Source organism: Cnephaeus nilssonii (assembly GCF_951640355.1).
Source record: "Cnephaeus nilssonii genome assembly, chromosome: 9".
Classification (NCBI taxonomy): domain Eukaryota; kingdom Metazoa; phylum Chordata; class Mammalia; order Chiroptera; family Vespertilionidae; genus Cnephaeus; species Cnephaeus nilssonii.
Genome location: NC_137080.1, coordinates 80,058,465 through 80,084,394, shown reverse-complemented (window position 1 = coordinate 80,084,394; position 25,930 = coordinate 80,058,465).

The window sequence follows — 25,930 nt, the reverse complement described above, 5'->3', positions numbered from 1 at the left end:
GGTTTCATCCGGAATGATGTCCAGTCTAATTAGCATATTACCCTTTTATTATTATAGACTAGAGGCCTGGTGCACAAAATTCGTGCACTTGGGGGTGGGGGTTCACTCAGCCTGGCCTGAGCCCTCTCACAGTCTGGGAGCCCTCGGGGATGTCGGACATCCTAAGCGCTGCCATGGAGGTAGGAGAGGGTCCCGCCACCACTGCTGCACTTGCCAGCCGTGAGCCTGGCTCAGGGCTTCTGGCAGAGCCTCACTAGCCCTGAGGGAGCACACTGACCACCAGGGGGCAGCTGCTGCATTGAGCTTCTGCCCCCTGATGGTCAGTGTGCATCATGTGACTGGTTGTTCTGCCATTTGATCAATTTGCATATTACCCTTTTATTATATAGGATATCTTGGTAAAGCTCTTTTTTTAAAAAAATACTTCTAAGTTTTATATCTGTTACAGAAAATTCAGAGATCTCAAAATAAGAAATGTGAATGTATTTTCATTCTCTATCTCAGTCCACACATCAAACAGTATATAAAAATATTATGTTTATGTTTTAATAATTCAATGTAATGTCTTGGGATGACATGATATAATTGAAAAAGCCCTAAGCTAAGACTGAGGATCCGAATTTGATTCCAATTCTGCCTACTACAGAATATATGATCATGAGCAAAATCACTGAACTTCTGTATATCTGTTTTCATATTTAACCAGAGAGATTATAATACAAATCCAATAGAGCATTGCAATATTCAAATGACCTCCCAATTTTTAAATCCCTTTACCAGAACTTAAAAGCCGGTACAAATATAGACTTACTGCTACGTTATCGGTATTAATTCTTGCAGGAGACGCTGGCTTTCCTACAGCTTATGCAGGGAGTCCATGTTTAAGTGCAATAGAAGAGTTGATTTATACTTTAATATCATCCAAAATTCAGAGAACATCTAACCTTAATATTAGTGCATATACATGTTGGTGAAAAAGATGAGAGATTATAGAAAAAAATTCAATATGGCAATTAAGCTGAAGGGGTTCAGAAGTGGCCTCCCAACACATGCTGCTTGGACATGTGGATAATTTTGAGCGGAAGGCATTAGGGACCTTGCAGGCTCACAGAAACTTTTACTTCTCCCTTAAATAATTTAAACTTGGAGTCTTGCTCATAATAAAAGTGTTGCTAGAAATAGTTTTTTAATAAACTATCCATAGACCAGGGCAAATTTCTAATTACTGAATTCTGCTCTTATTGTTTTGCGAATGACTTTGCTTCCAGGAAGCCCCAAGGCCTCTTATCAATTTCCCTGGCTCAGGATGTATGTACACCAAATGTTACCTTTCTGTCTCTGAACCTCTCATATACGTGAGGTCTCTGACTCTCTCATGTATGTGGGGATCCCATATGCACATATGTTATTAAACTTAGGTATTTTTTCATTATTAATTTATTTCATATTGATTTGATTATTAGAATAGCTAGAACTTAAAAAGATAGAGAGAATTTTCTTTCTCCCCTATAATAGCCACCAAAATATGTAATATAATAAAAAGAAAACATATACCTCTCTTGATTCTAAATAAGAGGTTTCTTCTACTAATATCTATGTTTAATACCTTTCATTGAAAGTAAAGTGGATTGGTTTCTATTGATTTCAATATATATTTATAAGTTGAAATATATATTTATAAATTGAAATCAGTAAAAACCAAATTAGTGAAAACTAGTAGCTAAATGTTTCAATGAGGATCCCTTTTTTAGTTTTTAATAATTTCTTTGCTCATGTATCCTGAAGTACATATTTATTTTAGTATATGCTAATTATTTTTCCTGTGTATCAGTGTATTTTGCATTATAATGAATATCCAACCATAGCCAATTTACTGGAGTAAACAAAGTAACTATCTAAATAATGAACTGTGATCATGAATAATTTTATGAAAAGACAATCTAATTTCTCCTTGTAAGATAACCTGGGTCACATCTTTCGGACTATGTAGTAAAATAAAATAAAAACTTATTTTTATGAAAATTTAAGGTGTGAAGTGGAGGGAAAAGAAAAGAAACTTAGTTTTATATATGTGTTCAGCCTTAAAGAGGATTGGACCTATTAACACTGAAAGACTGAAAAGTCAAAGGGGAATAGAGCTTTTTAACTCAGTAAAATGATATGTAAAAACAAAATTAGCAAATGGAAAACTTCTACAAAATTTTTAACAGCTTCCTGACAATGTGATTAACTAGATAATGGAGGAATGACCCCAGAGAAATTATAAGTGCAGTGTTACTTAGAAATGTAAAACCTAGTTTGGAAACATAGTTAGATGCAATGAATTGGACAAATGGCAAGAACTTGGCTTTCTGCACACTCCCTGATGGAAACAGCTTTTCAGTGAATTAATCAAAGTTGCAAGCCTGTTTGGTCAGTGGATAGATTAACATTTGCTCTAGGGATGCATATTAATATAAATATATTATTTTCCTTCTAGAAGGCTTTATATTTCTCCCAAATCGTGTTTTCATTAAAGAAAAGTGACTTTCTCACCTTCTCCAGCACAGATTAATATTTAGGTTTTTTTTATTAGCATTTGGAAATGCCTATTTTTTTTTCCCATGGCAAAATGAGATTCTTTTCTTGTATAAATTTATTGGGGTGAAATTGGTTAGTAACATTATGTAATGTTAAAAACATTAACTTTGGTTAATACATTATATAAGTTTTAAATATACACTATATCATCTGTATATTGCTTTGTGTGCTCAACACCTAAACTCTAGTCTCCCTCCATCACCATTAAATGAGTTTCTTGATTTCAAGTTGTTCTCATTTGTTTGTATCCTGAAATAGTTTTAAAAGATGGACTGTGACTATAAACAATTCCAATTAAAGAACAATCATTTTTCAGCTGGTTTTCTATTAAAATTCCCAGGCCATTTTCAATCATAGTGCAATAAAGTTATTTTTAATTGCAATGAATAAGACTAACATACTCCAAACTAAACATGCCTAATATTTCCTAATATTAGAACTGCAAGTTTTCAAACCATAGGAGACAGACTAGATTATTTTAACCCTTAAGAGTTGAATTATCTCATTGATCTTTCATTTTTCTCTTACAGATATCCTTCTTTATATTGACTCAAAATATATCATGTTCTGCCTGGCAAGTGTGGATCAGTTGGTTGAGCGTTGTCCCATGCACTGAGAGGTCACTGGTTCAATTCCCAATCAAGTCACAGGCCAAGATTGTGGGCCCAATCACCAGTAGGAGGCAGTCAATCAATTATTTTCTCTCTCATTGATGTTCCTCTCTCTTTTTTTCTCTCCTTTCCTCTCTCTCTCAAAAAAAATCAATGAAAACACTATATATATATATATATATATATATAGTGTTTTCATTGATTTTTCCAAAACACTATATATATATATATATATATATATATAGTGTTTCAAGGCAAAGTGTGGCCTAATGAAATTACATAATCACATATCTGTCCATTTCAAAAAGACCTTACAACCAACTTTAGGAGCTTTAACAAAAGAAAACTAGATTACATATAGTAAATTTGTATTAAAATAACATGAAAGGTCTAGTTAATGATTGCTGAAAGGATGGTACAGATAGCAAAGTTTTTGGTGTTTTTTTATTTTATTTTAGAGAAAATACATACTGTAGGAGGTAGACTGTTTAAGGGAAACTTTATAGGAAAGTTGAGAGTTCATATTTTTATTCTACACGTGCTTTCAGTATCTTTTGTGTGACAAGGTATTAAACTAATAATGCAAAGATAAATAGTCATATACCTTGTAGTTTACAGTCTAAGGGCTGAAACACATCTACATTGATAGTTGCAATATTATTTAAACCAAGAAAATAAGAAAGATGAGGATGGAAAGGCAGTGTAATAAATGACCTAACATGCCTAAATATTAGGCATGTTTAGTTTAGTAAAAGAATAAAAGGGGGAAGGAGACAGACATTTGTTGAGTATCTACTGTGTGCTTGATGCATCATTTTACATATCAGTTATTACAACACTCCAAAGTGATGCAGGCATTCCGGGGGTTCCAGGGATCTAAAGGTCCATGACCCATTGTGGGCTCTTGGCTTTCAAAGAATTCAAAAATGAGCCACCATGGAGTTTAAAGTGAAATAAAATTTATTAGTGAAGCAGTGAGACAGAAAGTGGCTACTCGACAAATGAGCAGCCTCTTCACAGTGGAATTTGCTCAGAGATGAATCCTGTGCCCCAGCAAGAACTTTTAACTGTCTAATGGACTGGGACCCACCCCTTACCTTCAATTTTTCCATTCAGACAAGTTGGAACAGAAATAATTATTATGGTGATGTCCTGCATGGAATAAAACCCAATTCCTATCCAGCTTCATCTAAGCTTAAAAGAAAGCCCAAAGCATTAATTTTGAAATATGTGGAGAATACTGGATTCAGCCATTTGTACACTTTGTTAAAACTAATTTATAACCTTCAAATTACAACTTATAGAGGCCATGGCCCTTCAGGCATTTTGTTTGTACCTAAGATTCTATAAAATAGAATTCTCTCACAGAGGAGTTGTCAGGCTCACATGACTCTGAAAATTCGCCCTAGGGAGTCAGACAGTGGTTCTGAAAAATGCTGTCTATGTGTTTTACCATTTTTGTAATACTTTTCCTGTAAATTATGTAGAACATTTTCTAGAGAGTCTGCTAGAACTCTGGCATATGTTAAAAAATTAGAAGGCCCTAACTGGTTTGGTTCAGTGCATAGAGCGTCGGCCTGCAGACTGAAAGGTCCCAGGTTCGATTCCGGTCAAAGGCATGTATCTTGGTTGTGGGCACATCCCCAGTAGGAGGTGTGCTGGAGGCAGCTGATGGATGTTTCTCTCTCATTGATGTTTCTATCTCTCTATCCCTCTCTCTTCCTCTCTGTAAAACATCAATAAAATATATTTTAAAAATAAAAATAAAAAATTAGAAGACAAAAAGCTAGGCATTTGACATCTAAAATTCTCTATAAAACTAAGTTCAAAAATTAAAAAGAAAACTTGCACAAACTATAATTGTCAAAAGACAATTATTTGTGAGTATATAAGAAAATGTCTGAGCTCTTTATCCTGAATCCTTCCTAATATTTACATTTTACTATTTTGCATTCACAGATTTTGATTGCGGCTCTGATCTCAGTAAAAATGAAAATATATAAAGAAAAGTTAGAATTTACAATATTGATATGAGGTTGACCCTACAGTATACTGAAGACACAGAGTCAGAGTGCGAGTAATGGTTTCTGAAGAGGAAAGCCCCAACTGAACCATGATGGACATAACATAATAGTGAGGAATATAACTCTATTGTTTTAAGCAACTCAGATTTGGAGGTTGTTCTTTACAATAGCATAACATAGCATATACTGATTAAGTATATATATTAATTAGAAAAAATATTAGAAAAAAATCAGAAAATGAAACCCCCCAAAAGTAGATGAAATTTAGAAAGTGCAAAGAAATATCATAGAAAACAATTGATAAATTCAAACATAATAGTTAAATATGAGTTCTCAGAAAAGACTAATAAAATTGATAACACACCAGGGAGACTGATTAACAGAAGAGAGTGAAATAATCAATATAATAAATGAAAAAGGGACATCACAAAATCTACAAATATTTTAAAAATAAAGATGATTTGATAACCATAGATATATGTATATTTGCTTTATGGCAAAATGGCATTGAATGATGGTAGAAAAAGGAAAGTTTCTTCTATAAATTGAATATTGTGGATTGCAAAAACCACTACAAATTCTCTACTTCCACCAAGATGTGGAGTTTATCTCCACCCCACCAACTTCCCTATCCTATCACACCTGACCTTGTGAATTCAATGGCCAAGATGATGTGAATAACCCTGAGCTAGCCTGCTGGATAATGAAAAACAGGTGACTCAGCCAATCAACCACCAGAACTCAATCATACACATGTTATTAGGTACCACTCAATATGTCTGATTATGGTTCCCCTTATAAGAGAGAAGTATAAGATTTTGTAAGGGAAACTACTTCATGGATACTATTGATAAATTTGAAGAAATTTTCGCTTTTTATGGTGGTCATCCATTTTATAGCATATTTTCAGACCCCCTCCCCCAAATAAAGGGGCTTAATTCTTTTCTGGGTGAACAGAGATTTAAGCAAACATTGTTCTGTGCTGACTACTCACATTTTTCTATTTTAAAAATTGAATATTCTTCTCCCTCTCCACTCTTTTTCATGTTACTGACTTCTCAATTTATCTTCTCACTCTAAGAAACTGGTGTACCACTCCTATATAAATTTTATTTTCTTTGTGTTTTTTTCAAGACTGTGCAGATCATGCCTGAAGAATGCCTCTTTTTTAAACAACAATGCATGCAGTATGAAAACAAACATAAAATACCAACCAGAGCAATTTAAATACTTTGGGTTTTTCTGAGTTGCTGTAGAGGGGGTAAATGACTTAATAGCAAAGCAGGAAAGGTTAATAGACATTGCAGTTGACTTGGTGAGGACTTTTTGATTGTTCATTGAACTGTGCTACATTCCAGGTTGTCATAGAGTCTAGAAAATCTGACCTGGGGCTCCATTTGGGTATGTGTGTCTATAGCTTCTCTTCATGAACCAAAACTGATTGGAAGAACTTCATAGTCTGTATAACTAAATGATAAAACTAAAAGAGGCATTTAATGGTTTTACCAATTCTAACATGTAATAAGCATTTAAGTTTAGACATTTGTTAGTCAAATAAAAATATGAAAAAAAGTTGTAAGTAACGTTGATTATAAACATGCAGTGTATACAGAATAATCTAAATGCAAGGAATGAAAGCTTCCCAAAAATCTTATAATATTTTTTTAAATCATCCTTAAATACTTCTGTTAGGAAAGCAAAGTGTCTTGTGAAGACAATTCTAAAATCCATCATATAGAAAATCTACCACAACTAATTAATATTTTAATTATCTACTTACTGTTTCGCATTGTGATAAGTATCATGAAAGATCCAAACAAAACTGAAAACAACCTTCAGTTATAATTCTCGATGCTGTGATCTAAAAAAAGAAAAGCTTCAAAACAAAAATAAATGATCACTAAAAGGATTCATGTCTGTGTTTTCTGAGATTTGGTTTGGGAAATTGAACATGAACCTGGAGAAGAAAGAATTCTGCATTGATGGAGAACATACACTTTCTCAATATATTTTAGAGACTTTCTTAGAGGCAAAAATTTGCATTTTCTGAGGGCTGTGAGGAATGGAATTGGCATTGCTGAGTACTCTTGATAGATAGTTCAGTGACATATTAAGAAGGACCTTATTGAAGAGTTCTCTAAATAGTGAATGAGCTTCCTCAATAGTGAGTTCTCCATTAGCAAACATATTTATATATCAGTTTAACAAACATTTGGAAGGATTGACTTTTAAGATTCTTTATAATACTGACTGGGTCCAGTAAATGAATCGACTTTTGTAGATATGTTTTACTCTTGTAGCCAACAAAGAAGTTGAGGAGAACATACTATTAAAGGTAAACAATTGAAGAATAATTTATTTCACAATTGGGTCATGGAAGGAAGCTGATCAACCAAGGGGTACTGGGGAGAGAAAGATTCTAACTAAGGTAGAGGTGTTGTTATCGGCAGGTATGCCAATTGTGGAGATTTCTACAAACCACTAAGAAAAAGGTTGGCCCATGAAGAGGCCAGGGCTGTGAGGGCTCAGAGCTGAAGAAATGAACCTAAATCTATTGGGTAGGGTGGGATATGTGAAAATGATAAGGGTGGGAATATCAAGAATTATTGGAGGAAGCAGGAAAATGAGGCCTTGAAAGATGGGTAAAATTAGGTCAAGGGGAAGGAAAGGCATTTTAAATAAAAATTTAATTCCAAAAAGAAACTCTTCCTTTGAATAAATGTTCCTTATTTTGCTGTAATAATAAGAGCATGTTTCCGCTTCTTGATGTTTTGATATTGTTGGGTGGGCATGCATCCAGGAAATCACAGTGTTGATAAATATGCTGAGCCTGGGCCAAACTTCAGGCCCTCACAACCCACTGATGCTATATTAGGAAAAACCTTGCCAGCAGATTCAGTGTAATTATACAGGTTGGGTGAATTGCTTAGATAAAGACAGAGCAGTGCCTAGTATACTTAAATGGGTCACTGATTTGTACCCCTGTGGTGTAGTCACATATTCTTTGAGAATATAACAGGCAGTAGAAACAGAAAGAAAACAGCAGAGTACTTGAGTAGATATGCACATCAATGGCACAAATATTTTTGAAGTGAAAATTCAGGAGATGAAAAGATGGACCTAAAACAAGATTCAACTAACACAGCTAGTGCCAGTATATATTTCTGACAGAATCTAGAAGTTTACCCTGAACCAAAATTGAAAACCACTGCAGTTCACTAACATTATAGCCAGTTCTGTTATAATACCTGTGTTGAAAACCTGACTGTGTTCCAACATGATTGATACATTAAAACACATTTTGAGGACAAACCAGATTGGCATTTGCTTATGTGTGATTTCACCCATGGAAAAATAGCAGGTAAATGCACAAAAGAGGACCTACTTGAACTAAGCCATGCAAGAATACACAAAACTCACACAGCTCATTGCCTGGGTCATGGGCCACATCCATGCACACATGGTGTAGGACTTTCCATCTGATTTCAGATGGACCTCCTTTTATCACTCTCCAGTAACAAAAGCTGTCATCCTTTGGATGCCCACTTGCACAAGAGAATTTAAGGCTCTTTTTTTTCCCCAAAGAAAATTACCGTATTTATTGTACTATTTATGTATTTTTAACCATTTAACATGTGTAAAACTATGCTACTGTTTTAATCAGGCTCCCATCCTTTTGTCTAATGTGTCACTGACTAAAGTTTTGAGAGTTGTGCTCTAGTCCCATTATTCTCATAAGCCCTGTGGCTCTTATTGTGATCATTTGCATAATGTGAAGATTTTTAGCAATACATATGTCATCTCAGAGCAGAACTAATTGTATCATGAGTATCCTTTGTCCTGTAATGGAGGTGACATTATGTAGATTACTAACAACTAAATGTCTCAGAGGATACTGATCCAAGTTAGCTACAGATATCTGATTGCCACCTTACAGTGGACAATAAGAGTGGTCAGAATACATAAAGCATCCAAGAAAAAAGAAGAGGAAGGAAGAAAGGGAGGGAGGTAGCAAGCGAGAGATATCTAGCACACTGATCATAATGTTCTCTGCAGCAATCTACATAATGTTATTAGATAACAATCCCCATTATATAAAACTGTTCTCTTCCACCACTTCATCTCCACACACACACACACCTATCAAAACCCCATTCTCTTTCAGAGATAAAGATACTGCCTAGCTCATTTGTCCTCTCTTTTCCACCTTAGCCTGTCCCCAGAAGAGCTACTTAAGGCTGCTCGTGACTACACAGAAGTGGTACCTGAAACACAACTAAGATAGATCCACCTGTCCCTACAGCTGGACTTGGGGGAACTTCATGAGATTAAACCAGGTAGTAACTCTGGTTGAGCCTCCAGATTAATTCAGGAAAGCTCTCAGCATCCCAGTTACATACCCTGATACCATTTTTCACAGATTCCACATTTGTGAATTCATTTGCGAGCTAACCAGAAATGTATGTGTGATATATATAAATCGTGCACAGGTAGGGTCCCTAGGACATCTTCCACCTGCTCGGCAGTCCCCAGTCCTGCCCCACTGTCACCCACCTGGTTCCCTGTGGTTCCCCATTCGCCATGCTGTGATCGGAGCCTGTGGGCCGGGGGAGGGCCTGAGAGGTGGTCAATGCACCTCATAGCGACTGGTCGAGTGGCCATTATGGTCGTTACACCATCGTGGTTGCTGGACTTTTATTATATAGGATATATATGTGTATGTGTATAAGTATATAAACACACACACACACACACATATATATGTATACACACACACACACACACACACACACACATATATATATATATACTAGAGTCCCAGTGCACGAAATTCGTGCATGGAGGGGGGTTGTCCCTCAGCCCAGCCTATACCCTCTCCAATCTGGGACCCCTGGAGGGATGTCCGACTGGGATCGGGCCTAAACGGGCAGTCGGACATCCCTCTCACAATCCAGGACTGCTGGCTCCCAACTGCTTGCCTGCCTGCCTTCCTGATTGCCCCTAACCACTTCTGTCTGCCAGCCTGATCACCCCCTAACCACTCTGCTGCCAGCCTGTTTGCCCCCAACTTCCCTCCTCTGCCGGCCTGGTCACTCCTAACTGCCCTCTCCTTCAGGGTTGATCACCTCCAACTGCCCTCCCTTGCAGGCCTGATCCTTCTCAACTGCCCTCCCTTGCAGGCCGGGTGCCTCCCAACTGCCCTCTCCTGCTGGCCATCTGTGGTGGCCATCTTGTGTCCACATGGGGGCAGGATCTTTGACCACATGGGGGCAGCTATATTGTGTGTTACAGTGATGAGCAATCTGCATATTACTCTTTTATTAGATAGGATAGAGGCCTGGTACAGAGGTGGGGACCAGCTGGTTTGCCCTGAAGGGCGTCCCGGATCAGGTGGGGGTTCCCTTGGGGTGTGGGGTGGACTGAGCAAGGGGCCTGTGGTGGTTTGCAGGCCGGCCACGCCCCCTGGCAACCCAAGTGGAGGCCCCGATATCTGGAATTTATTTTCCTTCTACAATTGAAACTTTGTAGCCTGGAGCGGAGCCAAGCCTGGGGCTCCCTCCGAGGCCGGCAGCCATTTCTGTTGGGGTTATAATTGAAACTTTGTTGCCTTAAGCGGGTGGGCCCGGCCAGGGTGTGCGGAAAGCTTTGCTTCCCCTGTTGCCAGCGGCAACCCTGGCCTGCTCTCTCAAGCTCCATTCTGCTGCCATTTGTTTGAATTTGTTTACCTTCTATAATTGAAACTTTGTAGCTCGAGTGGAGGCTTAGGCCTGGCAAGGGCAGGCGGAAAGCTTGGCTTCCTCTGTTACCTAGGAAACCTTGCTCTCTGTGGCTGTAGCCATCTTGGTTTGGGTTAATTTGCATACTCGCTCTGATTGGGTTGTGGGCGTGGCTTGTGGGCGTGGCTTGTGGGTGTGTCGGAGGTATGGTAAATTTGCATATTTGTCTATTATTAGATAGGATATATGGCATATGGACACAGACAATAGTGTGGTGAAGGTGAAGGCCTGGGAGAGGTGGGTGCGGGGTGGACAGGGTCAATGGGGAAAAAAAAAGGGACATCTGTAATACTTTCAACAATAAAGATAAGTAGAAAAAAATAATTTATAAATCCCAAGAAATACATATGTCATCCCAGAGCAGAACTGATTGTACCATGCAGTGATTTGAGAGTCATTCACAGACATGAACAGGGCTGTGAGAAATCTGAGTCGCCCATCAGGTGTGTTCCCAACTGAAGTTGAACAAGGTGGCTCTCTGCCTTCTCCTTTCAGCTCTCAAACTGTAAATAGATATCTTTTTTAATGGTCTATTTAGTGCCACATTTTTTGCATTTTTGTACTTTTTTTGGTGGTTTTGCATGGCTCCAAAGTGTGGTGCAGTAGTACTGCCTGGTGTTTCTAAACTCAAGAAGGCTGGGATGTTCCTTACAGCCTGACATATGTTAGATAAGTGCCAGTTAAACATTGTGCTGTTTGCTATAAGTTCACTGTTAATGAGTCAGCAATATATATGAAAGTATCTTTAAACAAAAACACACATAGAACAAGGTTATGCATTGAATGGTTGACAAAAATGTGGTCAGAAGCTTACAGGAACTTAACTGTGTACAAGTTTTTCCCCAAGGGGCAATGGTTCAGTACTTTCTAATTTAGAGAGCAATGAAATAGGCCATAACTACCAGGAATAATGACAATTAGCTCCACAGCAAATATATCATTGCAGTTACCTTTCATCTGTCAATATTTCTGCATTTCTTTGTTCTAGTCATTAGGCACAGAATATGTGGTGAGGTAGGCAGGACTTAACTCAGATGTTTCAGAAAAAGGACCATGCTGGGTGGTGGTTAATGTTGATAAAAATTGGCAATTGAATCAAGGCTTATTCAGTGATTAAGGTGCCCCTCATTGACTCTTCTGCTTTAAGACCTGGGCATTGAGCTACCCACTTGGATATTCTTTTTTTGTAGTAGTAGTAGATTGGTAGAAATTGTACAGGCTTGGTTTCCTTGGATTTTATTAATAGACTAGTGGCCCGGTGCATGGATTCATGCACATTGAAAGGAAATTACTTAGAAGAAAGACTCATGCAATAATTATGTTACTGCAAACAATTACATGTCAAAATAGTATATATAATATAGTATTATAAAATTAAAACATGCGTGCAATTGGCGCCAGAGAGAGCTTTATATGTACCGTGCATGCGCAAGTCTATGTTTATTTTTAAATTGCCAGTACGCATCATATGTGCCGGCTCGTCCGTCAGTCAGATGGTCAGACAGACGTATGGTCAGTCACTTAGCCTTTTATATATATATATATATATACTAGAGGCCCGTTGCAGGAAGATTCCTGCAAGAATAGGGCTTTCTGCAGCCTTCTCTGCTGCCCCACCTGCTTCCCTCCCTTCGCCACCTCCCTGCTTGCTTCTCCGCAGCTTTGCTCCCTTGTGCAGCGCTTGGCTTCCTTATACGCTGTCTTCAGTCTTTGCTCTGCACCTGGATATGCAAATCAACCGCCATCTTAGTTGGGTTAATTTGCATACTCGCTCCTGATTGGCTTGTGGGCGTGGCTTGTGGGCATAGCGGGGGTACTGTCAATTTGCATGTTTCTCTTTTATTAGATAGGATATATGTATGTATATATGTACATATATATGTATATATAGATAGATAGATAATATTCATTTGCGATGCAAATAGAAAAGTATTATGATAAAGATACATATTTTTAAAGCTATTATTAGAATTCATCATAATGAAAAACGTAAGAATGCTAAACTTGCCATATAAATATATTAAGTGTCTCACAAGTGTAACTAACTGAGAGAGAAATTATTGTTTGTCCTTTCTGTGTTCCTTCCTCTCCTTGCATGCCTTCTTCATTTTGAAGGAGGTATCATGGCATTCAAGATTCCTTGCCCCAAAAAAAGCATTGTGTTTCAAGAATAAAATATATTCTATATCCTGAAACTCAAGACCCAATGTATAGCATATGCTTAAGAGCTAAAGCAAGAAGAACACAACAAAATTTTTTGCTGAATCATTACTGTGTACACCCCTACCAACACATATAATAGACTTTTGAATATTATTATCTGGGGGAAAACAATTAAAAGTAATATCTGCATAGCTATATGTTTATAGTTTCAAAAGCATGCTCACATAACTTCACTCAAGTAACCAATGTTTTTCTGAAAGATTTATCTTGCTATTTCATCTTTACATACACATGTACTCATAAATGAATATTTTATTCATTTATTCTATTTATTATTTTAACTGGTAACAGTATAAACTAAAATACTTCAGATTAGTTCTAAATTATTATACCCATTTTATCAATATGAAAATTAATGTTTTTTTTTACAAAGTCACTTGCTAAAGGATATGAAATAAGATCACAGTTGAACTTCATTTTAACTCATTTTATCTCTATTTAGTCTTTTAATATTAATAATTACATATTAATTAAAAGCAATCATAATAGCAACAAAACATTTTTCATGCGTTATAAATTAGAAAATCTTCCCCAACACTCACTGATGGGCTATAGTTTGCATTTCAAAGAAAATTATTTTGTTTGATAAGAAGTTATTTTCAACAAGTATATTCTTGCATACAAAGCAAAAAGTTAAATTAAATATGACTTCATCAATCTCAATTTACCTCATGGATGTATGTATAAAAATGCATTTGGCAATTTGTTTATTTTTATAATGTTAGAGAAATTAGTTTGTTTTGATAAAATTACATTTTAAAAAAACAATAATTTCTGGATGTCAATAATCCCTATTAATAACATTTAGAAATTTTTGTTTGTGTGGATAAACTTAGCAAAAGTCTCTGAAATAAGGTAGTTTACAAAATGGCTTCTCTGAGATAAAACAAAGAAATGACATTTTGGCCTGTTATGACTGTTTACTGATTCTTAAATGGTGATTCATTGGGTTTAGAGAATCACAAATAAACAGAATGATAACTGTGCAATTTGTTAAATAATAAGAAATTTACACAAAAATTCTTAATACATTAGACATTGTTTCATTATTTTAATTCTAGTTCTAATGAAATGCACCATCTGTCTGCCAATACCTAGACTGAGCAGAAAACATGAAGAGAACTAGGCAGCTGCTGCCCTGTGGCTCTGAAATGCAGTGTATATGGCAACCCGTACCTATGATAATATTTTTCTTTTTCTTGATTTATAATAATTTCAGATGTTTATTCATTCTTTTATAATACCTTAGGAGTGTAAAAATTTAATAATATAAAATCCCTGTTCTAGAATCTTGGATTTCAAAAATACTAGTAATTGAAATGAGTTCAGGAAGAGTTGGGCTATTAAGTCTAAAATTCAGAGGGTTGTTAAAAGAATTAAATGAATTAATTGTGAAGTATTAGAATAATTTTTGGAACATAGTAAGCACTATTTAGGTGTTTAATGAATTAGTTATGATGTTAATTTTATGATGTTAATTTACATATATAGCCTCATGATAAGCATCTAAATATTTAAAAACAATAACAATATTATGGGAAAATATGAAAATAATTATACTTATAATTTTAATATAACTTACTAAAATTTATCCAGCTAAAAAAATAAACCACATATATTTGAATAACACATTTAAAATTTTTTTTAAAATTTATATACCAGTAAATATATATCTTCCAATGAAGAACCTTCTTATTATTTTCAAGTACACATGGACCATCTCAAAAGTTAACTGTGTAACAGGCCACAAAAAAAATCTTCATAAATTTCAAAGAAAAAGATGTATTAAATAAATTCTCAATGAATTTGGAAATCAACAACAAATGAATAGCCAAAAAAATATGTAAACCTAGAAACTTTAAATAAAATACAACAATAAAACCAAATACAATTTTATTATAGAAAAAATTCATAAAAAATAATTACAAAGCACAATGTAATTAGGAGAGTTAATGGAAGTTAAACATTTGCACTTCAACAGTTGTAAGAAGTAGCTTAAGTGATGTTTAAAGGACAATTTCTTTTTTTAATATAGTTATAAGAAAGAAAGTAGGATGGAAAACTATATAAATTAAGAATAAAATGTATGCAAAAATATAGCAAGATTAAAAATATTAAAAACAAATAAAAACTAAATAGTAAGAAGAATGCAGAAAGAAATAACAGAAATAATAAAAAGAAATTTTAAACAGGGACAAAGTTGAAAGGCTTAGTGGTTGATGAAACCTCATCCTAAAAGTAAAATACAGTTGATGCTAATGACTTTAAAAAGGCAAAACTTTTCTGCTGGGGCCGAATGAGGGATGAAGGGATTACTCTGACACACGTTTCTGTGAAAGAGAGGGCTAAGGCACTACTTGGCTATCGCTGCCAAGTAGCTCTGTTCGCCTGCCTCCTTTGGCTGTTATTGTCATAACAGCTTGAACTAAAATTAACCTCTAGATACAATCAGCAAGGTAAGCATCCTTGAGAAAGTATATGCTCCTACAAGGTCGGGTCTCTAAAGACTAAACATAGAGATTCTAGCAAAATGCCCCGGAGGGATCGGACTTGTTTGGAAAAGTCAAGGTAGGGGCTGCCACCTTTGGCAAGGTCCCCTCAGAGGCCTCGACCTTTCAGAGAATCCTCCTTAGAGACATTCCAACCAAGTCCTGTGCTTACCCACACTTTTCTAACTTTCTCAGTATTAAAAGTAATAAAGTAGCAACTATAACATATTTTATCAGCTGATTCATGCCATCAACATGACTCAACATTGATGATGTTGACCTTCATCACTTAATCAAGGTGGTGTCTACCAGGTGTCTGCACTATAAATTCCTATTTTCCCCCCTCTAAATATTGCATGTCCATTGAAAGCAAGTCATTAAGTCTTGCCTACACACAAGAGAAGTAGAGGAAGAGATACAGATCGCTTTCACCTCTTGGCAAGGGGATATCTAACTTATATTATTTGAAAATTTTCTGTAAGTTCTGTCCCTCCTCTCCATTTGCTTATTTATGCAATCATTTATTCATATCATGAGTATTTTTTTCCTCTGGGTTGTAATCTAATGTAGTATGATTTCCTTTGTTGCTCAAGTTGCTCCAGTTTTGACCATTGGGAGATTTTTCAGGTCTACTCTTGTGTTCCTTTAGCATGTCCCTTTGTTTTTTGAGCAATTCCTTGCTTTCTGTCTTTATGAAATGCTCTAGAATCTAGACTCCTCAGGTATTTCCTCTGCTCTGCCCTGGAATCAGCCATTTTAAAGAAGCCTGAGCATTATTAAAGAATGTTATTTAAACTGAAGATCTGGGTATCACATGTGCTTGTTAATACTTAGATGTCACTGTTCCAGGCTTTCTTGGAAGACAGATCTAAAAATATATGTGTATACTGTTAATGTAAAAACATTCAAACCTGTAAAGAATTTTTGTGAGTTTATTTGAGCCAAACTGTGGCCAATTGCCGGGGAGCAGTATTTCAATGGATTGGGATAGTGCTCCAGAGAATGGCGATCTTTCATCTATTTTTATACATTGCAATCAAAGGAGGGGATGTAGGTGGGTTACATGAAATCCATTGGTGATAGACTAGAGAGTCAGGAGAAAGCTAATGGTTGCCGGGGGGGGGGGGGGGTGGGGGTGGTTCTTAGGTGGGTGCAGGATAGTTAACAGTCAATAATTAACATGATAACAATAACAATGAAGGAATTTGTAGTGTCTGTCCTGGCACCCAGGCACATTAAGGTTGTGCCCCCAAGGGGGTCCAGAAAATGGGAAGTTACAAGCAACCCAGACATTTTAAGGATATGTTATCATAGATGCAAAAAGACAGATAAGCTCAGTTCAGATAAAGGTTGACCTTATCAGTGAAGATACCGGCCTAGGATGTAACTATCCACCATAACTGCTTTTAGTTAAAGTTTAATTTCAGACCATCCTTTGTGGTTACTTTTGGTTACTTTAGGTCTCTGAGTTTGTAAGACCACCACGCAGGCCTTCCTTGAGCTTGTCAGGTTAGCATGTGGCCCCTTTTGTCCACAGTACTAATCCATTCCAAACATATTCTCATAATTATATCTGTATCAGTAGCTGTATCATCCTATATAATAACGAGGTAATATGCAAATTGACCATCACATCCTTGAACAAGATGGCCACCCCCATGTGGTCACAAGATGGCTGCCACAAGATGGCCAACAGGTGATGGCAGTTGTGGGCGACCAGGCTAGCAGGGGAGGGAGGGCAGTTAGCGGGGACCAGGCTGGCAGGGGAGGGCAGTTGGGGGTGTCTGGGCCAGCAGGGAAGGGCAGTTGGGGGCAACCAGGCTGGCAGGGGAGGGCAGTTGGGGGCAACCAGGCTGGCAGGGAAGGGCAGTTGGGGGCAACCAGGCCAGCAGGGGAGAGCAGTTGGGGGCAATCAGGCCAGCAGGGGAGCAGTTAGGCCTCGATCAGGCTGGCAGGGGAGTGGTTAGGGGGTGATCAGGCTGACAGGCAGAAGTGGTTAGAGGCAATCAGGCAGGCAGGCAGGTGAGTGGTTGGAAGTTAACAGTCCCAGATTGGGAGAGGGATGTCTGACTGCCAGTTTAGGTCCAATCCTGGGGATCGGGCCTAAACTGGCAGTCAGACATCCCCCGAGGGGTCCCAGATTGTAGAAGGTGCAGACTGGGCTGAGGGACAACCCCCCCCCCCCCAGTGCACAAATTTCGTGCACCGGGCCTCTAGTTAGTATATATTATATATTGAGTTACTAGTAAACATGAGCTCATACTGTCATCTCCACTCTAAATCAGCACTGTGGGATTCATTCTACCCTCACCATGTACTTGTGTGCAATTTCTCTAAACTTAAAAAAACTGGCACTCAATATCCACCATCCATTTATTCTTTTGTACCTTCCCAAATACATGAAAAGTAGATTCAGAATGGTTAATCTGCACTCCCTACCCCCACTTTCAGGAATAACAAATTTGCCAACTCACTTTTATTGTGTGAAATCCCTGAGCAGTAATGATTTATTTGTTCCTACAACGTGGCTCCAATTACTTGGATGCAAACAAAGCTAAACAAGAGCTTTCAGTACAATTTATGGTGCTATGGTGTTTCCCAGCAAGAAGCAGTCTGTTCTTAAAGGGATTAAAACTTAATGGCGCTTCCTATCTTGTTAATTTTGACCTTTACAAGTTTTGGACCTTGATAGTTTTTATCAAGCCAAGATCTTTGGTGAGTATTTCTCCATTCATCCACGGATGGATCAGTCAAGGAGTATTTTAGCTAAAAGCAGGCATAGTTTAGGATGATTGACAGAGAATTTTCTCAGGGCACACTGAACTGTGCTTAAGGAGCACTCTCTTCCAAATTAGTTTTTCACATCACCTTATTACAGTTCGGTAAATGCTGAGATACTAAGCAGAGATTTAATTTTTAACATACAAATTCTTGTGGAAGCAAGCACTGGTATCTGATCTAATCAGGCAGGTTAGATGAGTGCCGGAGTTCTTGTCCCAGCATTATGAAGGGTTCAGCAATCTGAAGAAAGGTCGTACGTAGATGAAGTAGGAGTCCAAAGACGAAAGATAGTTTTGAAAGGCATTGGGGGTCAGAGGAGCTTCAGCTAAAGGAACTAAAGACTCTCATTCTTCATTCTTCGTTCTCTCAGGACCCCATACTTTCAGCCCTTGTTGAGCCCCCAAGCTTCATCAACCTTTTGATGAAACTCTTGCAATTATGACATGCTGGAACTGGCTCCTGGCAGAGGAGGGCCTCAAAAGGACACTTAAGTTTACAACAGGTCATGTGTTTTTATCTTTTAATTTTTTTTGGGGGGGGGGAATACCAAGAATAGTTGAAATAGCTGAAGAAATTTTAAATTGAGTTAGAAGTAATTGAAGCAAATATTTATAGCTTGGTGAAGTGGGATTTTTGGACTGGAACACGCAGTGTTCCCCAGGGCAAGATGGTTCCCGGGCTCTTTGTCCCTGAGAGTTGAAGAATGAATCCACGGACAGAAGGTGGAAATTTATTGAAGAACAAGTACAGCCTCCCACTTGGGGAAGGGGAAAGAATCTCACAGCACAGACTCCCACGAGGGGAAGGGGAAAGAGTCCTACCGAGTTCCCTTTTCCATGGTTTATAAAGGCTGCAGATCCTGGGGCCTTGATATCCCCTCTGATTGGTCACTGTTCCCTTAGACTGGTTACTATAGTAACTCCTGAGCTCAAAAGGGAAACCTCACATGGGACATGTGAGGTTCTCCCCACTACTTCCTTATCATTTTCCTATTCCCTTTGGGCTTTCTTCTTCTCCTTCTGGATGAAGGGTGTCCTTCTCTTTATTTTGTAAATATAGACCTTTTGCTGTTCCCAGCTCCCTCATTCTATGGAAATGTACCTGTTGCAGCTTTTCAGCTCCCTTATTCTACAAAAATATACCTTCTGCTGCTCTGCAGCCCTGTGTTTCTTCCATGGTCCTTTCAATTTCTAAAATTTCCTAAAACCTGTCTTTTTCACCCCCCAAAATTCCTGTTTCAAGGTCAATATCCTTTATTCAAGAGGAAATAATCCATGTATTTTGGGACTGCCATGCCTCACAAGCAGTGAAGTACTCTTCCTGAGGGATTTGGGACAAGAGTGTGTTTCGAGAACATTAGAAGAGGTAAGGAGGAAACAGGGCATGATGGGCTGGGAGGTCAGAGATTTTCTTATAATGCTAGCGGGTCCTATTTGCTGGATAAAGTAAGTCATCTAAAGCTGAGTTGGAGGATTGTGATTGGTGTATGTTAAGTGTCCTTGAGAGGTGTTTCCCATAAGTTCAGGCTGACTCAGGCTTAGATTTGTGATGTGAGCAGGGACACTGGGCGGCCTCCATTTTCTGCGACTTCATAGAGATATACTCATAGAAATAGAGGTATAACTAATATTACTAAATATAATTTGGTCGAGAGATAGCAACCTAAAGAGTGCTGCTATTGCAACTTTGGTTTACACTGAACAGCATGATTATTAAGTTTTGTGCCATTAAATGTTATTTTATAGCAATATTTTATATAAATGCATGATATTTCATCATGGATTTGATCTAATCATTGAATGGTAACAGGCTTAGATAGAAACTTTTTGTAGATATTACTAGATCTCTCGGGCAGGGTTATTCTAGATTTTGAATTCTTGGATCAAAATGAAGGGATGCATATTTTACATTTGGATAAAATTATCAATATAGTTTGTCCACTTATTACTTTCATGTTAATTGCTTACGAGAGTGTGCACTTCCTCTAACATCACAAACACTGGATATTAGTTTTTTTGTTTTGATTTTTAAATCCTCACATGAGGATATTCTTTCCCATTGATTTTCAGAGGGTGGAAAGGAGGAAGAGAGAGGGGGAGAGAGAGAAAGAGAAGAGCTTTGATGTGTGAGAGATACATCGATTGGCTGCCTCTCGCATGTGTCCCAACCAGGATCTGGAATCGAACTATGACCATTCAGTGTGCAGACGGATGCTCTAACCATGCAGAAACACCACCCAGGGCAGGGGATATTAGTTTTTAAGAAACTTTACAATTTGATCTGTGGAAATGACATTCACTATTTTAAAATTTGTATTTTGTTCATCCAGTGGGACAATAAGCATTTTCATATGGTTATTGTCCATTTCTATTTTGTATTTTATCATGGCCCATTTTTTTGCCCTTACGTTTATTAGTAATATTATTACTAATTACTGTGTTTATTCTCTTATTGATTACAAACGATTTCTATATGTAAGAGAAAGTGCTGGTTCCCTCACTGTTTATTTTCCCCAATGGAAAAAGAAGGCTTCCGCCAAAGGCCCCCCCAAAAGAGGCTCTGGATGGCAGCACCTGGGCTATGAAAGCAGTTCTACCTAAGCGTGGCCAGCCAGAGACATCTGAGTCTTTGCCTGCACCTCCCTTCAGCCATTGTAATGCACTGGCTGTGCCCCAGTTTTGTGTGGGGAGGACAGCTTTTTGCCAGGAGGCTGACCAGGGATAGCCTTTGTAACTGCCTATGGTTTGTCCTGAAAGATCACACATAGGTTTCTGGCAGGAAGCTGAACTCCTCAGAATCTAACTTGTTTCCCTAAGTAATTAATCAATTATCCTTGAATTTTTAATTTAATAGGATAGCCTTTAACAATTGCTCTCATGTCTACTTTTGTGTTAAATATTTATTTAGTTCTAGACTTGGTATTTTTTCCAGTAATCTGTTTTATTTTTCCAACAGTGCCACACTGCTTTAATTACTATAGACTGTGCCATTTGTGTCATTGGATGGTGCAATTTCCCCTCAGTTTTTCTTTACAAAAATTTCCAGTATTTTTTACCTCTTTATTTTTACAATTAAAATTTAGTTTCATAATGCTAACTAAAAGAAATATTTTGTACAAATCAAAATCACATTAAAACAAAATTTGTTTGTATAGTGACTTTATACAATTTAGTCTTTATTTCCAGTAGTATGGTATGTATCTTCTTGAAATCACATGATCTATTTCCATTAGTAAGGTTTGAAATCCCCATGATATATGACCTGCATATTTGTGATTGTGTATTTCTAAGTATTTTTAAATGTGTTAAAGTTGGAAAAGGCATGATTTTTTTTCATTTATTTCCCTTTAAATTACTGTTTGTTTTATTTTAAGTTTGAAAGACTTTAAAATGGTCAAAGAAATTACCAAGTGCTCTTCTTCCAAGTTATCGCCACCTTTCATTGCCTTTCTTCTATTTCACTACCTTATTACTTGTAGAATACTGATAAGAATGCAAATACATACACAGGCACACTCAAATTAATTGCATCTGGTAGAATGCAATTGATCATTGCCCTATAGACAGACTCGTTTTGCATTCACTTATAAATTCATTTAAACGTTCCTTTTTACTTAATGATGTGTATTTCTTTGAATTCTCCAGTTTTAATCTCTTTCTGGTTCCTTCATTAATTAATGAATTATATAAAATCTTTGATACATTTTTATTTTATATCCATAGATACTAATGGAATTTTTATTTTAAAAAATTCCTTAAACAAAGTAAAATAAACCAATTTAATTAAATATTATTAAAAGCTAAGTAACATAAAGAGCAAACCGTTTGGTTCAGTGGATCGAGTTTTGGCCTGGGGACTGAAAGTTCCTGGATTTGATTTCGGTCAAGGCCACATGCCTATTTGAGGGCTTGATCCCCAGCAAAGGGCGTACAGGAGGCAGCCAATCAATGATTCTCTCTCATCATTGATGTTTCTCTCTCTCTCTCTTTCTCCCTTCCTCTCTGAAATCAATAAAAATATATATTTTTAAAAAGTTAAAAAAAGGAGCAAACACCTCAATCAGTTCTCCTCATGTGTAGTCCCTCAAAAACCAGTACTCCTTTCCTACAATACTGAACATATTCTTTTTTTTAAGTCCCCATCTGATGATATGTTTTTATTGCTTTTTTAGAGAGAGAGGAAGTTAGAGAGAGATAGAAACATTGATCAGTTGCCTCCCATACATGCCCAGCCAGGGATCAAACCCACAACCTAGGTATGTGCCCTGACCAGGAATCGAAACTGCAAGCTTTTTTTAAATTTTTTTTTTTGTGTGTGTGTACTGAATGATGCTCCAACCAATTGAGCCACCCAGCCAGGGCTAAACATATTCTCAACATATCATCTGGCAGTTGTGTTCCTTGGTACTTACCCAAAGGAACTGAAAACTTACATCCATACAAAAACCTGCACATGGATATTTATAGAAGATTGATTTATAATTGTCAAAACTTGAAAGCAGCCAAGATGTCTTTTGGTAGCTGAATGGATAAATTATGATACAAAGAACAGAACATTTTTCAGTAATAAAAAGAAATGAACCATCAAGCCATGAAAAGACATGGAGGAGCCTTAAATGCATATTACTAAGTGAAAAAAGTCAATATGAAAATCTACATATTGTATGATTCCAACAATATGATATTCTGGAAAAGGCAAAACTATGAAAACAGTAAAAATATCTGTGGTTACCAAGGATTAGGGGAAAGAAGGGCTGAATAGGCAGAGCACAGAAGATTTTTAGGACAGTGAAAATATTTTCTATCCTATTTAATAAAAGAGTAATATGCAAATTAACCATCACTCTGTCGCACCCACAAGCCACACCCACCAGCCAATCAGGAGCGAGTATGCAAATTAACCCAACCAAGATAGCTGTGGCCATGGAGAGAGCAGGAGGCTTGGGTTTCCCTGGTAATGGAGGAAGCCAAGCTTTCCGCACACCCTGGCCGGCCTAGGCCTCCACTCAAGGCTACAAAGTTTCAATTATAGAAGATAAATAAATCCCAACAAAAATGGCTGTGGCCATGGAGCAAGCAGGAGGCTTGGCTCCGCTCAAAGCTACAAAGTTTCAATTATAGAAGATAAATAAATCCCAGATACCAGGGCCTCCCTTAGGTCACCTGGGGGCGTGGCTGGCCTGCAAACCACCACAGGCCCCTTGCCCAGGCCGCCCCATGCCCCAAGGGAACCCCCACCCTGATCCGGGACACCCTTCAGGGCAAACCAGCTGGCCCCCACCCATGCACCAGGCATCTATACTATCTAAAAAAGAGTAATATGCAAATTGACCATCATTCCAACACACGAGATGGTTGCCCCCATGTGGTCAAAGATGGCTGGCCCCATATGGGCACAAGATGGCCGCCACAAGATGGCCAGCAGGGGAGGGATCAGGCCTGCAAAAGGGAGGGCAGTTGTGGGTGATCAGGCCAGCAGGGGAGGGCAGTTGGGAGGGACCAGGCCTGCAAGGGAGGGCAGTTGGGGGTGATCAAGCCTGCAGGGGAGGGCAGTTAGGGGTGGCCAGGTCGGCAGAGGAGGGAAGTTGGGGGTAACCGGGCATACAGGGAAGGGTAGTTGGGGGGTACCCAGGCCTGCAGGGGAGAGCAGTTGGGGGGAACCAGGCCTGTAGGGGAAGGCAGTTAGGGGTGACCAGGCCTGCAGGGGAGGGCAGTTAGGGGCAAACAGGCTGGTAGGGGAGCATTTAGGCATTAACCAGGCTGGCAGGGGAGTGGTTAGGGGGTGATCAGGCTGGCAGGCAGAAGCAGTTAGGGGCAGTCAGGAAGGCAGGCAGGTGAGCAGTTGGAAGCCAGCAGTCCCAGATTGGAGAGGGTGCAGGCTGGGAAGAGGGACACACACCCCTGTGCACAAATTTTGTGCACCAGGCCTCTAGTGATATTATAATGATGGATACATGTCATTATACATGGGGTGGGCGGTGCAGAGAGAATATATAGGAAATCTCTGTACCTCCCTCTTACTTTTGCTGTGAATCTAAAATTTCTCTAAAAATAAAGTCTTTAAAAATTAATACTGATTCACCCCCCCCCCAAAACAAATAAACAAATACTCCTAACTGCTTTCATTAGTCACCATATTTGTATATAATTTACCTTATGAAAGAGCCTCTACCAAGAGGCCTTCCTCTCACATATCTAATTTATTTCCCATCTGTTGCTTTTCCTCTGTTTCTAAATTCACTACTTTGCTCTTACAAACATTTTAATTGTGCTGTCAGTGTACCACAATTGCTACAATTGTTTTGTTGTTATTGTCATAGTTATTTGTCCCCTACACTAAACTGTGAGCTGCATGAGAGCAAAGGCCGTTCACCTTATTGAATGATCCCTTACAAAGAGGAATCAAATGAGAATAAACCCTGTCTTAATAAAGTTCACTGTCTAATAGAAGTAAGTAAAATCCCTATAAATCATATACAGGGATTTCAAATTTTCAGAATTCTACAAGTTCTTTCAGAGTCCAGGCATCATTAGCAATAAAGCAAATGAAAAGCATTTGTAGTAAAACTAAGTTTTATCTACATTGTTGTGGAAAACAACCACAAGAAAATTTTTCTGAAGCACCTACGGGGGGGGGGGGGGGGGGGGGAGGTGAGATCCTGAAGTCCTAGTGGTATATTAAAATTTCAATAAATGAAACCAAGGAACATACATAACATTTAATAATTTAAATAAAGAACACCAATGAAAGGCAGGCTTTGCCCCCAAGGACCAAGTGAGAGAGGCAAATAAATGTTCTCTCAGTTGAAGGTAGAAACATATCACTCTGACGGGGAAAAAATGCTGTTTCACAGAGTAAACTGGGATTAAGTTGGAGCCTTTATATTATGATTTCGGTAAGTGGGGAGAGGGAAAGGTGTCTTAGAATGTGTATGGCATGTTTAGTCCACGATGAATATATGGTTTCTCTCTGGCTGAAGTGGACACATATGAGGGCCTTCTGGAGGCTCCACCCAGCCTCACTGAGTCACTAGATTTTAGTCTACCTGTGTGACTGTCCTTCCTGCTTAGACCTCTCCTCCCCTAGCCTGTGAGGATCATAAAACTGTTACCTACTTAAGTTATAACAGATAATCTGTATTTAAAAAAAAAAAGCTCATGATTAATGTGAGCATCCCCAACAGGGCTGTTTCAATCTCAAATATTTGATCCAAGGAAAGCAGATAATGAATCACAGTGAAGAAGGGAAAAATGCATCAAAGAGTAAAAATAGCACTGACTATCTTTCAAGTGTACACAATTAGGGAGGATTCTGGAGTTATGAATGACTTTTATAGAGCACATGGGGACAATTTAGTCCATCTTTATTAGCCCTACACTGCAAATCAACTTTTCTAAAAAAGAAGTTTTAAATCATTTTCCTTATTGCTGCAATGTTAGGGTCAC